Raw genomic sequence first — 17,231 nt, 5'->3', positions numbered from 1 at the left:
ACATTTGCTGCCGCTATGGTGCGTCTACATTTCTAGGCTATTCTGTTTATAAATACAGGTGTACAGTATATACACATATCTTTGTGTCGGTGTACGTGTGAGTTTATGTCTCCTGTATATGCATGCAGTGTTCAAAACATTGGAACTTTTAGACGTTTTAGAAAGAAAGATATAGGGCAATTCCGCCCTATATCTTTCTTTCTAAAACTTCTACAATGCCATGGTATTTAGTTGGCGTTATGGACGTGACAGTTTTGCGTGGAATTGCCCTATACACAAATTTGACCTTTCAGCACATGAAGAGTATACATTGTTTTTTATTTCACAGATTTGTTCTATTTGGTAATCTATATATTTATATATATCATTTTTATATCGGTCACTGTCTGGTGTTTTTTGATGATATTCAAAGGAAATTTCAACCGACATCTGGGGCTTTTATTTTAATTTAGTATTTATTTATTTTTTTAATTATATTTATTATTATTTATATTTATTATTATTTTATTATTATTATTTATTTTAATTTCCTAATTCAATTTCATAATAAATGTCAAATTAAATGTAAAGTTAGTGTAGGGCAATTCCATGGAAAAATTATTGGCGTTAACATCCATAACGCCAATAAAATGTGATGGTATGGTATGATGTGAATGATTACATGAAATTTGAGGAGTAGCTATTTTTGGCTGAAGAATGTAAATGAGAAAAAATGCACAAAAAATGAATGTTATCATTCACATCATACAAATGCCAAGGTATTTCACTGGCGTTATGGATTTGACAAAAAGTAAATTTTCCGTGGAATTGCCCTGTATTGGCTGAATAACTTGGTTCATTGACTGACTACATTTTGTATACAAAAAAAGTGAAGACTATCCAAGGTCTCACCAACCCCTTGCTAATGCGCCACATGGTTTAGTCCATTATGTTAGTTCAGTTGAGCATCAGTGCTAGTGGTGGAGCACAAACTATGCTGCTGTACAAATGTCTTTCTCCAATAAAGCTAAAACAGGCCACCAAAAAAGAAAGGAAAGGCAGGAGAAGGAGAGAAAACAAAATGAGAAAACAATTGTTAACAGACTTATTTTCAAAGAATGGTGAGCATAAACTAGAAGACAAAATCCATGGTGCTTAAATTTTTGAATATCTCTGCGATCGTTAGTGCTAAAACGTATTAACCTACAGTACTTTAAGCATTACAGTTATTAGTTACCCTATCATCTAGGCCTACAGATTCATACGTATATTGCCGTAATTTTTTTTAAATTCTTTTTTATCTTACTGTTTGTCAGTATCAGATTTTCCGTTGACACTCTGTCTCTATGGCCAGCATCCCCGATTGATGTCTGGACTGGAGGTGTAGAGGACTGTGGTATTTTCTTGGTACTTTATCCTGTAAAGGGGCATTCTGAGTGTCTCTCTGTTCCAGTTTTATTTCAATTAACTCCTTTCTAATGTGGCTGCAGTGGACACCTTACGTGTGAAATCATTAGCTTTGTGGAAATCTGATTCATAAAATAACTTTAATTTTGTAAAACTGATGTGTTTCTTGGGAAAGGCCAATTCTAACCAATAATTGAGTTTTAGGAATAACTCACAACCCAAGGAAAGACTGTTTAACTGCTTTATTGAACAGCAAAATTGGTTTTAAGTGTACTAGCATTTATATACTGTATAAAGTCTATGTGTTAGCCCAATTACAAAGGTGTTATTAATAACCAATTAGCATTTAATCATGATTAATTAAGGATAAGCTATAAGTTAATCACGCAGACACAAATTTAATTCTTGCTGAAAATAGGGGTTTACATTTATGTGACTAAATCAATATCAGTCATTTCACCCTCTAGCTTTTTGCAACTCCATTGCTGTTTTGGTCATGGATACCTTGGTGTAATTAATGTGTTATCTCTGGAACAGTGTCAATTCAACATAGCAGTTCTAATTGTTTCATATTGGTACTGTATATAGCCATTGTAAGAGGGTGTATGAGCGAGTGTGCTGGAGGGCTTCCTTTGAGAAGCTGAGGAAATGGCTGTGAAGGACGGGTTTTCTGCTGTTGGTCACTCTTACTCTCTCTCATGCAAACCCAGCCCTTCACCGAAATGGCTTACGATGGACATGCACTCGCACTAATCTGTTCAGACTGTGTATGGCTGAAGACACGGCGCGCAGCATTGCTTGCTTTGAGTTCCTAGTGGGAAATGCCTCTGGACATGCAGTGCAGACCAAATGTCTGGCTGTCTCTCCCATTCAGTGGCCGTCACTGCATTCTGTCATCTTGTTCTTTTTTGTCATCTTTTCATGTCATTTTTTCCTGTCATGTCTGTTGAGCAGACATTCTAATGTGCAGGCAGATGTGTAATAGCTATTGTTAATTTCCTTTTCGGACGTCTGCGTAGTTCTTGAAAGTGAAGGCAGTTAGCCATTAGCCGAGCATTCATCATGCAGAGATGTTTGAAAGATTGCTCTAATTACACCATTTCACTTCAAGGGGAGCTTTAAACACATACCCATATTCATTTAATTACATCACAGCTATCACATAAGCAGTGGCTGAAGTTTTGATGCACTTCCTCTCAAGATCATTTCATAAGTGAGCACTTTAGACAAGCACAGACAACACAGGATATGAAGCAAACATATTTCTTAGGTTATCCCTTATGAATACATTCAGACTCAATGGGCCCCAGTGTGGCCAGGCACATCATCCAAAAATCGCTATCTTACCCCCTCTAAAAATCATAACGCCACTGACCAAGAAAAACCTGGTCTAAAGCGAAAGGTGCATATAAAGCACAGCTGAAGATGTGAGATGTAAGCAGCCCTAAGCAACAAGTCCCAAATGACTCGTTGGCAGGATAAATATCCTTAGGATTTTTACTCAGTCATTCAAACATTATTGGGGTAAGTGTTTTTTTTTTTCAGGCTGTGTTTTCGATTGTAATCTCTTGTCAGTGTATAGTGAAAATAAATAACTACGCCCAAAACACACCCATGACTGATTAAGAAACCCTTTGAACAATATGTCTGGCATCTGATCACAAAATCACGCAGGTAAATAAGCGAATGTGGACTGGACATGCCTTAAACATTGCGTTTCTGACCAGGAGTTTCAGATTGCTAAAATATAGCCCAATAAATCATTAGATATAGACCCTTTCAAGAGAGTTCCATTAAAGTTGGCCCCACAAGGCTTCCGTTATAACATTCCATATGTTATCTTAATGCAGAGGACGTAGATTGGGAACCAAATAGAACGTTCAAGCATTGTTTTTGTTTTTATTGTTGAAAGGGTCTATAGAACATTTTGAGTCAGAGGCAAGCAGGGCTGCTGTGACATTGGTGTGGAGGTATGTGTGAATTCAGGAGCTCACTGTGTGTACTTCCTGCCCAAATACTTGAGGAGCACGACGCTCAGCAGGTATGGGCACAGTAGTAATCTGCTATACCTGTTGCTTAGTAACGGATGTTGTAGGATTTTAAGCGGTAATGGGGTGTGTGCCTTTTAGGCTGATTGTATTCAGTTCACTACATAGCCTAATCAGTGGCAGTCTGGCATAACAGAGGGTCCTGTTTCCAAAATGTACAGCATTTGCACTAGGGCATACACACACACACACACACACACACACACACACACACACACACACACACACACACACACACACACACACACTGGAGCTCCACAATAAGCAGAAAGGTCTTTGATTTTTTTTCTTTTAGTTGCAAGAGTATTTGCATATTACACACAAAACTCTAGATGCAATTTTATCGCCCTTGGCCCTCATTTGCATAGCAAGACCTGTCTTCTGCTGTGATTGGTGCAGCTACATCACAGGAGCGTGCCACTGGCTTGGGGACACAACCCTTCACACAGAACAGAGAGCTCAGCTCATTGCCATGGAGATGTGTCACCAGGGGTAGAGGACAGTCCAGAACTTGCTGTTCTAATGGACTCTGTAGTTCATGACAGGTGCGCTGGAGGGGATTTGGAGGTGGGGGTGGAAAATGACTAACAAACCAGCCAACATCCTGGCCAATGAGAACTTCCATTATCACATAATTCTCATTCGGTTCTGCCACATGCTAACCATACCATGAGCATAGCCCAGCTTAAGCTACTGTGCAAAAACAACTTGACTGACAGTAACTCTGGCAACATGGACAAGGCACTGTGGTGCAGTGAAGCTGCAGAAAAGTGCATACGAATATGATTCATTTATGATTATGAAGTCATAGCTATACTTTGCACAGGTGATTATTTATTGTTGCATTTTATGTATGTATTTATTCTTTTTATTTATTTTGTATCATGTTTAACCTTTGTCTATGTTTTTACAACCTAAACAATTGTTACTTTAATTTTACCATTTTATTTGTTTTATTTTCTTTTTACTATTCATATTTTAGTTCACATCAATATCAAAGAATAGTGTTGACCTGTAAGAACATTTTCATTTTAATAAGAACTTTTTAATTTGCCTTTTTATTTCTTTCTTAATTCCCACTGTCTCAAGTTGATGTGTGATATGTGCCTCTTTGTTTATGTGTGTACTGTATGAGGACTCTACTGCAAACAAAATCTACCTCATGGGTGCAAATAAAGGAACTTGAACTTGATTGCAAATGGCATATCTATGAAACAGCTGCAAATGTAGTTATGCAAGGTGTAATGAAGCCATAAAGTGTCAAGATAACTCCTCATGTATTGAGGTACATAGACATATTGATGTTTAACTGCACCTCTAATCAGCAGCTGTTTGTTCAAAAGGCAGAATGTGTGTATTTAGAGAATTTAAAATAAGGGTTTGAGACTCCCTATACAAACATCTCACATTGATATTCAGAGGAGATGATCAGGTCTGTAAGGAAAGTGAGACAGACTCCGACAGGACATATGATTGTACAGTGAGTAGACTCAAGCCAGGGAGAGAATACACTGGACTCAGATGGGCCAGCAGATTATGCAGCCATGACTCACATAACTGAGGGAGAGGAAAGAACTGATTCAAATCACCATAACCAGGATTCAGAACACGCGGGATCTCTCATGCATCTGAACACGAAGGATCTCTTACACATCTGAGAATCTGTGTTTTGCATTGATTGATTGATGTAATAACTACCATTAAGAGGAAAATATTATTTTAAAATTATTTTTTATATATCGCGGTTTTTAAAAAAAATTCTGTCTGGGTAACTTTATGTTCCCTCACTCTCCACCTCAAGCTGGTGTGTGATGAGCATTCTGGCGCATAATGGCTTCCGTGCATCACCCAGGTGGGTGCTACACATTGGTGCTGGTTAGTGAGGTTCTCCCTTAAATGTGAAGCGCTTTGAGTAATGAAAAGAGCTATAGAAATGTAATGTGTTATTGTTGTTTTTGTTGTTATGTCAGTGTGTGATTTCAAATGTATTTCCAAGGTTACATACTCCACATACAGTATTAAAGAGTCTAGTGAAAAGTCAACTTTGGTTTTGATAAATGCCTAGCTTCAGCTACTTTTGGCATCTTTGCTTTTACACAGTGCCAAGTTCCGAATATGTGGATGGGATTCCAAAGGCTTAGTCAGACACTCTTAGTCAAGGTCCATTCCAGTGAAGAACTTAGAGCTCTGTATTTCAATATTAAAAATGGTATTTATGCTTTTATCTGATGTTACCTGTAGCACAATGAAGGGAGCCATCTTTCAATTGCTTTTGAAATGATGGATATTAGTGGCTGAGAAAGTGGGATGATTTTGCAGTTTTATGTATTATTTGAGGCAGAAGCTTGTATGTCCACGTCTTTCACATTTGCCATATCTGACATTCCACTTCAGCTAATGACATGCAGATTCACAGTTTCCAACACCATTAGGTGGCCAGCGTCATCCTATTGAAAATGAGCTCCCTCTTCACCTTTGTATTCTATATAAAAGAAACATGGCCTTGCGGTAGAATATGGTCTGAAGTGGGTTGGTGTGGGAAGTTTTTTTTTTCCTCACAAAGAGGTGCTGCTAAACAGGTGCTGAATGACTAAACGCAAACAGCATTGTCAAATCAATCAGCATAATTATGTCAAAATGTAAATGTCACCCGAGAGAGTGTGCAACACCATTAGCTCCCCTTGTCTTGCTTTTAATGGAATTAAACTTCACTCTGAGGTCACCCAGCTTCAGTGTATTAAATGACTGGAGAGCGAATTCATCTCACTATCTTTTTTTCATCTCTGCGCAAAACGAGGCAATGTATTCCAGTCACATAAAATAAATAGAGACGAGTAATTGCAGCCCCAAGGATCGGCAAACATCATTATTCTGAGTGTGAGATTGTTATGGTAATTGAGGATCACATTTGCTATGGTTTTTTCTACGAGTGAGGCAGTTCTTTAGGAGCTGAAACGGCAAGTCATAATATTCATAACTGGTATCCCTGTTGCCACAGATCATATCATTAAATGGTAGTTTGTTATCGCCAAAACCTATTACTAACCCCAGACACTCTGTTTGATTTTTTTTAGTTTCTGAAATTACTGTTATCCAAGAAATGTGCCAATAATGTTAGTTATTTCCCCCCGCCGGTTTGACAGGGCAGTGCATGTAGCTAAAAGGTTGCAAACATGTTGCCAGTTTTTGGACATAATCAGAACTATGGACTTGTAATTGGTCAATCAAAGTTTGAACGATCAGTTAATTCTGAGTAACTGTTCTCTTATTTTGTTACACACAACTTCTGTTTACTTCATAAGCTATGCAGGTTAATGGACCAGCAGCAGCAGGTAGTGAAAAGGACATTGCTAATGAAGTTATAGATTTTTTGGTAATTAGCCTTGTAATAAGCAGGATAATGACTGTACATTAGCCCTTATACATAAAACATATTGTAGCCTAATGTGGTCTGCAAGAGCATGATTTTATCACAGTGGGAGTCAGTTGAGGTAGCTCTTCCTTTTTATGTGAATTTACTAGGATGGGTTTCTACAGTGCCCATGAAAGAGAGTGTGTAGAGTGATGAAATATCTCTATAGAGCTGGGTTATTCCAGCCATACAGCGGCAGTCATCGCACCATGACAGGCTTCCTCAAAGCCGGCTGTCAACTCTTCAGCGGTTACCGGGCTTACGCAGGAGAGCCGTTATCCCCACTGCCCCCCGAGAGCCCAAAGTGACAATGTGTGTGTGTGTGTGCTCTGTGTGTGTGTCTGTGTGTGTTTGTGCAGTGTGTGGGGCTGTGTGGTGGTATGCCTGTGTGTGCGTGTCGCCCAGTGTGAGAGGATCTGATGAAACTGATTGTAAAGCTGTTGTATGTGTGCCACCCCCACCCACACTCACACACTCCCCCTCCCCCGTGGAGTGTGGCGCGCTCTCAGTGTTCCAGTGGCACGCGTCATCTAGCGGCGCTTCTTTGTCGCCGCCTCAGCTGATCGGCTGTGGAGATGTGCTCACGGTGGGAGAGTGCTAGCAGACTAATCACACGGGCTGCGACGCGTCCGATAAGGCCCTGTGTGGCTCATTTCGCTGCTTTGTGGCGACCCACTGGCTGCAATGGGAATGTTTTGATGAAGATAATTGGGAGAAGATCAACTCTGTGAAAGCAGATCTGTGTTTAGATACCTGGACCAACTCTTTCTTGTTGGAACAGTGTGACCCCCAAAACATAATAAATCCTAGACTTACTGATGCCTTTACTTCTATTCCTGTAGTGTTACCTTAACATATCTAACCTCACGCCCATTTAGTCACACACACACACACACACACACACACATACACACATACAACACACATACAACTTGAAGGGAACACACATACAACTTGAAGGGAACCCTTCAAGTTGTAAATTGAGCAGAGGAGGAGCTAACTCAACCAAAGCTCACAGAGCTGTTTTGGGAAGCCCTCATAGGAAATCGGAGCCTCTTATAGCGGCAGACAGATCGTCTCCTACATGGTGCCAACTATGTCTGAGCGCGTGCTCCTTTCTGTCTCTTTGCTTTTGGTGTCTCTTTTCCCCCCACCCTCTCTCTCTCTCTCTCTCATTTCTCTTCATCTTTCCTGCAGAACAAGATAGATTAAATGTGAGGCTTCAGAGGCAGTTTATACTGCACCACGCACACACACACGCGCACACACACACACACACACACACACACACACACACACACACACACCCCTAAGCTCAGATCTGGCCCACAGCACAGAGAATTGTACCTCCTGTTGTGTGGCCAGATAAACATGTGATCGCCCCATCAGCTGTAACACTCTTTTCCCCTCTGGTTGGCATGCGGGACAGATGTGGCGTCTGGGCCCCGTCATGCAGTGGCCCTGTGACAGACAGCCTCATGCGAGTCCCTTCCCCTGCTGTGCGTCTGATTGGCCCTCTGGTTCATGGCTCTCTGTCTGTCACTGCTCCACTGTCATATCTGATGGCCCGTAATTCTAACAGGGGCTGTTTCTTTTCGCCATGTCTGTCCATCATGGCAGCACCACCATTCCAGTCCAGTTAGACAGCCCCCTAATTTCTTCCTTACTACTACTCTCTCTCTCTCTCTCTCTACCTCTCTCTCTCTCCCCCTCTTCTTTGTCATCTGCTATTGCGGACTCCACTTGGGCTCCAGTGTCGTCCATCACAGTCACTCTCCCCGATGTGGCGCCTAACGAGGTTTGGCTGCCGATGACACTCGGCACAGATGAGGGGGCTTATGGCGGAAGCTAACGCTAACCTGCGCAGACACGTGGCCCAGACTGAGTCCTGTCGTCAGTCGCCTCAGAGGGCCTGTGCAGTAGCAGCTTACACAGGTTAGCATAGGATCCGTGGTCTCTATGTCCCCGCTGAGAATAAAGCTGGTTAGAGGCACCCCACCCATGCCTGCTTCACAGTAACATCCATCTGTCAGCGAGGTGCCCAGGAGAGTTGCATGTAAAACAGGTTGGCATGATGGCCCACTTCGGCTTGAGTCGCACAAACCTGGAGGAACTTGAAGTTACAGAATGTGGAGCATTGGAGAATGTTGACTTTGACTTTGAAACATTTGAAACAATTGAACATTGCGGTATGATTATTATTATTTTTTTTTTTGCTGTTTGTCCATCTGTTTGTTCATTAGGAGCAGAAACAGGGGAAATTAATACAATAATGTCTATTCATCATAACGTTTTGTTTTTAGGTTGGATTTATCATACTCACTGCTAATTAAGTCCTCTGCGTGTGTGTTCGGATGGAAATCCCTTCTAACACAGCAAAACATGCAAGCAGTAGTCTCCCATTGGCCAGCCATGAATAAGTGATGATAATAACGTGCTTTTATGCTACAGGCTGCAAATCCCTTTTAGAAATCCAACAATTATCATAGCAGTGACAAGGTTGCTCTGCTATTCTCTTTTTATTCATGGTTCTCTCCTGGAGACAGTGATTTAAAATGGAGATTGAGTTTATGTGAGGTTCAGCTGCAACTAATTCAGCCACACACACAAACACATACACACACACACACACACACACACACACACACACACACACACACCTGCTGTTATTATGCTAGTCTTTGATATCCATGAGCAAAAAGGCTCCTCCTGTCAAAGGTTATTTACATCGGCGACATGCCGTTTTCACCTGATAAATAAGATTGTTCTCCGGAACGGAACAGTCTACATCGGTTAAGAACAGGGGCCATGATCCTAGTCACGCTGCTGTGTGACTATTAGTAGGCTATGAGCTCCATTCATCTTTTCCACTCCCCTCACCAATCTCTTTCAGCCCTCGTTCCTTATGAGGAGCTGCGAGTTGCCGTTTATAGGCCAGCACTTTTCTGCAAGAGGTAGAAAATTAGATTTTTGTCGAATGCTGTCTGTGCTATTTCGGGCGGTCATATTCCCCTCACAAGGTTAGCGTTGACAGAGAAGGCCATTCTGCTGTTGTGCTGGTGGACTTGTCCAAGTCCTTTGGTAAGGCTCAGGACATCAGGAGGTAGTGGTCTTTATTTATAAAGTCACATCACATGGAGAACATTTTATATTAGATTATATGGGAAATTTTTTTCCTGTGTGCATCTCTGAAAAAACGGAAATCAAATAATCTCTCCACTTTTTTGAAGAAGAAAACAGCAACTGGAAAAGTGAATGTACGCCAGAGACCAAAATGAGAGAGAACGGGAAACTGAGAAGCATTGGGAAATGGAGTTCAGTATATTTTTTGTAGTTTATTTGCTATTACATTCATATGTTTAACAGTATCACAAAAGCTCTTTAAAAAACATTACTGATTCAAGGCATTTATGTAATTCAATTAAACAATAAATGTGCAACACATTTTAGTAATGAGTATGTTTGTCAAGCCCCAGGCAATGACTGCCTAGGTAATGCATTCTCATCATGGCTCATTCGGGTCATCTATAAGAACACATAACTCAATTATTGAAGTTGGAAAAGCCATTTTTCATCGTGTGAAGTAATTGACTGTAAATACACAAAAATACTGGTGGTTTCTTGCAGACGGGGTCTGAGTAAATAACCCAGAGCACACGGCACAAACAGAACGCTGTAGCATCCCATTAGCTTGCTAGATGCTAGGACAAAAGGGAAATCCTTTTGTCTGTGGCCTATGTATAATCTGACAGATGGTAATTGTAGATGAAAAGTATATCTAGCTGTTTTGAAGTCTCCCAGTATAAAAATACTGCAAGACACATACTACAAATACTAGCATATTCTACCAATTGGTAGAATGTAGCTAATGCTGGTTTTCTTTCCATGAAGTTGATCTATGAATACATGCCTTATAGGAACATTGCACAGTGACAACTAAAAACCAAACATATATTCCCAGAACTCCAGCATGACTGCAAACTGTTTAGTAATGTCATGATGACTAAAGCACACAGCACACAGGACCTCCAAAAAGCACAGCTTGAGTTGTATACCCTGGTGTGTCCTGATATATCTAGTGGTTAACCCTAGCATTAGCCCACAACAGTGTTGGGAGTAACGCGTTACAAAAGTAATGTAATTACTGTAATATATTGCTGTTTGCGGTAACGCGGTAATGTAAGGCATTACAAAAAAAAAATTGGGTAATATTTACTCGGTACAAACTTCAGTAACGCGCGTTACAATCAGGCGCAGGAAGACATTTTCGGCAGGGGGTGCGGATGCTGCGGGGGGGGGTCCACGTAGAGTTTATAGAATTCTAAAGATACTATGTTACACAGGCTGCAGACCACTCTACCTCTGTCTCCTTAAAACAAATAAAAAAAACACTCGCCCCTCCCCTGCATGAAGAACAGATGAGCTGACAGTTCGCACAACCTATATCGCAACAAGCGAACTCCAAAGACCAGCGATGAAAAAATAATATACATAAATATCTGTGTAAATGCGTACGTACAAACTAAAATATAATTTGCCTAGTGCAATCAATGTAAATTGTATAATATGGATAATATATCCATTATCAAACTGTCTGTTAAAACAAAGAGCTCGCTGCGCCAGGATGGTGTTAGATGACAATGTTTATTTTAAAAACTACCACAAGTAGCCTAGGCTATGCCTAACAATTCATCAAAATAAAAAAGGAATAAAGCATGCACATCCAAAGTATTAAGTTGTGTGCTGGACAAAAAGGTAAAAAATGGAAGAATGAAAAAAAGTCCGCTACAGCAGCTCCCAACAAATGCTTAATTTATTGCGACGTTTCGGGCACTCGCCCTTGATCAGAGGGCTAGTGCCCGAAACTTCGCAATAAATTAAGCATTCATTGGGAGCTGGTGCAGGTGTAGCGGACTTTATTTCATTCTAACAATTCATCGAAACCAGGTTAAATCACATAACAGAATGATCATGAGCATACAACAATTAGGCTACTGTGTGAAATATACAGAACATGCAATAGCCTAATTACTTTCGTAATCACAAACACATCAAATAAAAGCGACAGGCTCCCATCTGGGCCTGCACGGCGGCAGGAAAAAGAAGACGGAGATGTGACAGAATGATCATCAACATCATACAACAGTGCGTAAAATATACAGAACATGCAATAGACCAATTACTTTCTATAGCAATAACAAACGTAAAGTTGGAGATGTGACAGAATGATCATTAGCATCATACAGCAATTAGTGCGTATATACAGAACGTGCAATAGCCCAATTACTTTCTACAGCAATCACAAACACATACAATTAAAGTATGTATACAAAAACGATATAGGCTTATTATTAAAATTATCCCTTTCTTCATCTCACAACCCAAACATGTCATACAAAATGTCGTGGAACAGAAACAACAACCAGAGATTTTCATAAACTATCATTTTATTGTCATCGAGGTTTTAAAGCTTCGCCACCAGGGGGTGCTGCAGCACCTGCCGCACCCCCACTTCCCGCGCCACTGGTTACAATGCAGTTTAACCCAAAATTAAGCGCTTGTTTTGTTTTGATACATATTCTCAAACACCACGCAAGAACAACAGAGGAGAAAAAATCCGCGCAAAATAGTAGAACGTTATCTCCTGATACTGGTTGAATATGACTGTGGCTGCAGCAGACTCGCAGGCGGACTCTTTTTGCGGGATGGACATAAGCCTACGCTCATTATTTTCATCTTGTCAGAGACAAGGCTATGTAAATTAATGAAACATCTAAAGTAGTGCCACGCAAATCTTTTTGATTCTTGATAAAACACAAACTATGCTGTTGTGCATGTCAGCTTTGTGCTGTGAACTTGAATTGAAGAGAATAAAGGGATAGAAATGCAGAAAAAGATTGTGTAGCCTGGCAGTGCCACCGCTCCCACCACGCGCATCACGCACTTTGCGTTGGGCACCAAAGGACAGGGGGCACCCAAATGTAACCAATGAATAGTAGCTTTACTGCAAACTGCGTTTCACTCTTCATCAATAACGTTTACAATGTCAAAATGCACTAACAGGATGTTACATGCAAGTTTGATACCTTTTGGGTTCTCTCAATCACGTAGTACTAGAATTGGTGGGTCTTCAATCATTCGTTTTCCAAACATTTAGGCTACATGAAGCACATGATATGCCGAGTCGACTGAAACGCATTCCATTCAGATAGCTAGGTGGATACCAGGCTCATAATTCACTTGTATTCGCAAAACGAAATGTGAAGGAACATGTCATTGCATACTTCCATTTCCAAAGCAATGAAGGTTGCTTTAAACAACTTAACATTGTGCATATTATTGTTAATATTGTGCTATCAATGTAACTCAAACAAATAAGGCTTGTAAACAAGAGCTGGCAAAAGGGCATGACAACGTAAAGATCAATGCTCTTAAAGTGACAGTGCACCATTTATAAGTAAAACAGCATTTCTTCAGAAATTAATGTTTAAAAATACACAGTAATGGTCTGTAAATAATAGGCCTTTTATTTTACTTTAGGTGTTTGAGTTATCATTTAGATGTCACTCACTCAAAGCCACTCACTTAGGGCACCGAAATGGCGACCATCTTGACATGTCTTTATTAAAGGAACCGTATGTAAAAAATGTATTTCAATTAATCATAAAATTGCCCTGATATGATACTAGACATTAAGAAATCATGTTCATTTCAAATACTTATATCACTGACAACAGTAGTCTGGCCAGGATATTGTCATTTAAAAAGTGAAGTTGCAGCCCTCAACTGATGTTGATGTTGTCATGTTGTGTTTTGGCCTAATGCGCCACCCTCCACCTATCTACTAATCACAAAGTCAGTAGTGTTTCGTCATCCGGTTGCCAACTCTGCCAGTCAGAGGGGAGGGGAAGGGGATACACCGCTCTACAGTAATTTGAAAGTGATTGTAGTACCCGTTTTGGCCACAATCTTACATACGGTTCCTTTAAGCTTTGATTTACAATATAGTAGGCTCTCTATTGATTTTAATGAGTAGGCCTAGGCCTTAAAGTTACAGTATTTCTATCACAATTTACCAGACTTTGACCTTTTGTCGGTTTTTAACAAAATTCTGACTATGATTGTTCCTTGTATTGCATTATGAGCACTGCGCCTATTGCATTCTACTGTTGCCTTAAGCCTAGCTCAGTCATTATGCTATACCACATCTCCCTCCATTGGAAGAGCAAGCTGCATTGAGTGTGATAAACTGCATTTAGAATGGCAAATCCATATTTCTAGATATTTTGATGAAAGTAACTTAAATAGTAATAGTAGTGTAATGCCTTACAATTCAGAGACAGTAATATTATAATGTAACAAATTACTTTCAAATGACAGTAATAAGTAATGCATAGTACATTACGATTTTGAAGTAACTTGCCCAACACTGGCCCACAAAGCCTCCGAGCTGTGCTCAGGGCTGAACATGTAGTAAGTGTTAGCCGACAGCAACCTGCTGCTCCATGGGCCTTTCATTTGTCATTTTTGCCAGCTGGTTAATATCCAAATAATGCCACTTTCTGATGTTTATATAATATCATATAAACATATAATTATAATACAGCCACCAAGACCACCTATAGTAAAGCTCTCTTTCTTTACCTGCACCACACTGATGGCTGTGTGTGTGTGTGTGTGTGTGTGTGTGTGTGTGTGTGTGTGTGTGTGCGTGTGTGCACTTCAATAATACATGGCAACCAGTTCACACCTCCACACTTACCTTGGGCGTTCTGTAGGGAGTGCAGCAGGGCAGACACAGGTGCTTTTATGGAACCTCTCCACATAAATTGCTGTTTCTTTCGGGGACACTGTGTGGTGTGGAAACTCCTCACAGCCATCCACTCGCTAGCTTAGACACCGCCTGTTCTCCGTGGAAAGAATTCTGGGTACTGCTGATTGCTGCTTTTAGGTGTAAACTGCATTTAGTTGTCTGTACTTGTACTCTGCACAATGACAATAAAGTTGAATCTAATCTAATCTAATCTAATCTGATGGCTTTAATTAAAGAACCTTCATTAGTCTATATAAAGTGAAGATTAGGGTGGTTTAGAAAGCAACACTCAATGTAAAGTTACCTTTAGGATGAATCTAGAAAATAAGGAAATAATTAAGTGCAGTCTTTTATGCTTAACTTATGCTGCAATAAATGAATATCTTCTAGCCTTGAATGAGCTGTGTACTTTGGTTTGCTGTTATGGCCGGGCTTAGATAGAGATGGCCAATTTGTGTTTTAGGTTACCTTCATAAAAGGTTGGAAGAGGCAGAGCTAAGAGAGATTTATGGCGCTGCCAGTGCATAGACACTAACATGTCGATGCAAGCAGATTGGAAACAAACCTCACCACCACAGAGAGGAAAGTCCTCCAAACAAGGTCACAGAAATAAAGCATTCTCATAGTCTCAGCCATGCTTTTGGATGAAAAATACAACCTTTCTTCAATGTCTTATTTAGACCTTGCCCAGGTGAAGGGTGCTGCATGGTTACTTTAAATGAGACTGATATGGTTATCCCCCTGCGTGCTCTCCACTTCCTTTACAGCTTTTGTCGCCTATTCCCAGAAACAGCAGCAGCTATACGGTAGCTAATGCCTTTTAAAAGATCTCTCCCTCTCTCTTTCTCTCTCTCTCTCTCTCTCTTTCTCTTTCTCTTTCTCAGCAGTTAGAACAGTTAGAAATCCTTTAGAGCTTTATGCCCAACCAAACAACCTTACTGCCACATTTACCCCCGTAGACATACACTCTAGCCCTCTAGCCCCAACACTCAGCCAATCCACATTGATTCTTTGTTTCCATACCAGAATATTTCCATTTAGATAAAATTGCCTTGTGTTGTGTTGGCCTCAAGTTGTTATACTTAATTTGTTATTGCTATAAGTAATTTCCCTCTCCCCATACACACACACACACACACACACACACATACACACTGTTCTGTTTGTGTACTGACATGCAGATGTCTGCTTCGTGTACACATTGCACATACACTTGCACACAATTACAGTCTGCCCATACACACACAAACACACATGCTGTTAAATGCTTCAGTGTCAGCCTTCAAGTGGAGGCACTTTATTTTTTTTATTAGTTTAATCTCCTCTCAGGCCCAGTCGGCAGAGCCAACTTTGGGCTGTGTGTGTGTGTGTGTGTGTGTGTGTGTGTGTGTGTGTGTGTGTGTGTGTGTGTGTGTGTGTGTGTGTGTGTGTGTGTGGAGGCTGGAGGCGCTGGTGGCAGCGGTGGGGGCTGTTTAACTGGAGGACGAGTCCATCTCCTAAATCAGTCACTCAGGATAAAGTAATAGGCGTGAAATGCAGGCTTTATTAGGCCAGTGTGGGGGGAAAGTTACTGAGCTCTGGAAAGGGAAACTTGGGCTTCCTCTGAGGACATGTGAGGCCAGGCCCAGACTTCCTGTGTGAGGAAGCGGGGGGTGGGGGGGGGTTGTTCACAGGGATGGAGGTGGAGGGGTTGGGGTTAGAGTTCAGTTCATTTTCTGAAGGAAATAAAGGACAATAAGAATTACACATCTCATGATAATCTTAGCCAAGATTAGCGTTCACACAGAGATGCTCCTTACCACCCTTCCCCCCAGGCACTTTAGAGTTCCAGGACTCCTTTGCAGGTGGATCATGTGACTTCCTGTTTCTGAAGAGCACATCCTGGAGACCCGCGGTCAAACTCCGCCTCCATTCTCTTTTATTCTGTTTTGACGAAGGAGCCAGCTGGGTAGGGGTGGACTTTATTCACCCAGATATCAGTCTCTTTTTGCCCTCACAGTGTGTGTGTGTGTGTGACCGGGACTTTTTTTTTTTCTATGCACTTCCTAATGGAGGGTTTCCGTGTGTCCATCTCTCTCTCTCCCCCCGTTTGTCTGCGTCCTGCTCCTCTCCTGCCGTCTGTCAGCGTGCCGAGGCCTGGCGTCCCCGGCCAGAGACGGGAAGCCCAACGCGCTGGTGCAAGTGGCCGCTCTGGACGCGTGTGAGCAGAGCCTGCTAGCGCTCAGCACCACGGAGATCGTCCAGGTAAGAGTCCTGAGTACTCTACCTCACCGCACCTCACCTCACCTCACCCTACCTCACCGCACCTCACCTCACCTCACCACACCTCACCTCACCTCACCTCACCTCACCCCACCTCCTCACCTCACGTCACCTCACCTCACCTCACCTCACCTCACCTCACCCCACCTCCTCACCTCACCTCACCTCACCCCACCTCCTCACCTCACGTCACGTCACCTCACCTCACCTCAACTCACCTCACCACACCTCACCTCACCACACCTCACCTCACCTCACCTCACCTCACCTCACCTCACCCCACCTCCTCACCTCACCTCACCTCACCTCA

This window comes from Alosa pseudoharengus, unplaced genomic scaffold (genome assembly GCF_046254945.1).
Source record: "Alosa pseudoharengus isolate Yale_2024_CS ecotype anadromous, Long Island Sound unplaced genomic scaffold, YU_APseudo_1.1 YU_APseudo_1.1_scf_2, whole genome shotgun sequence".
NCBI classification, from domain to species: domain Eukaryota; kingdom Metazoa; phylum Chordata; class Actinopteri; order Clupeiformes; family Clupeidae; genus Alosa; species Alosa pseudoharengus.
This window is presented reverse-complemented; position numbering follows the sequence as displayed.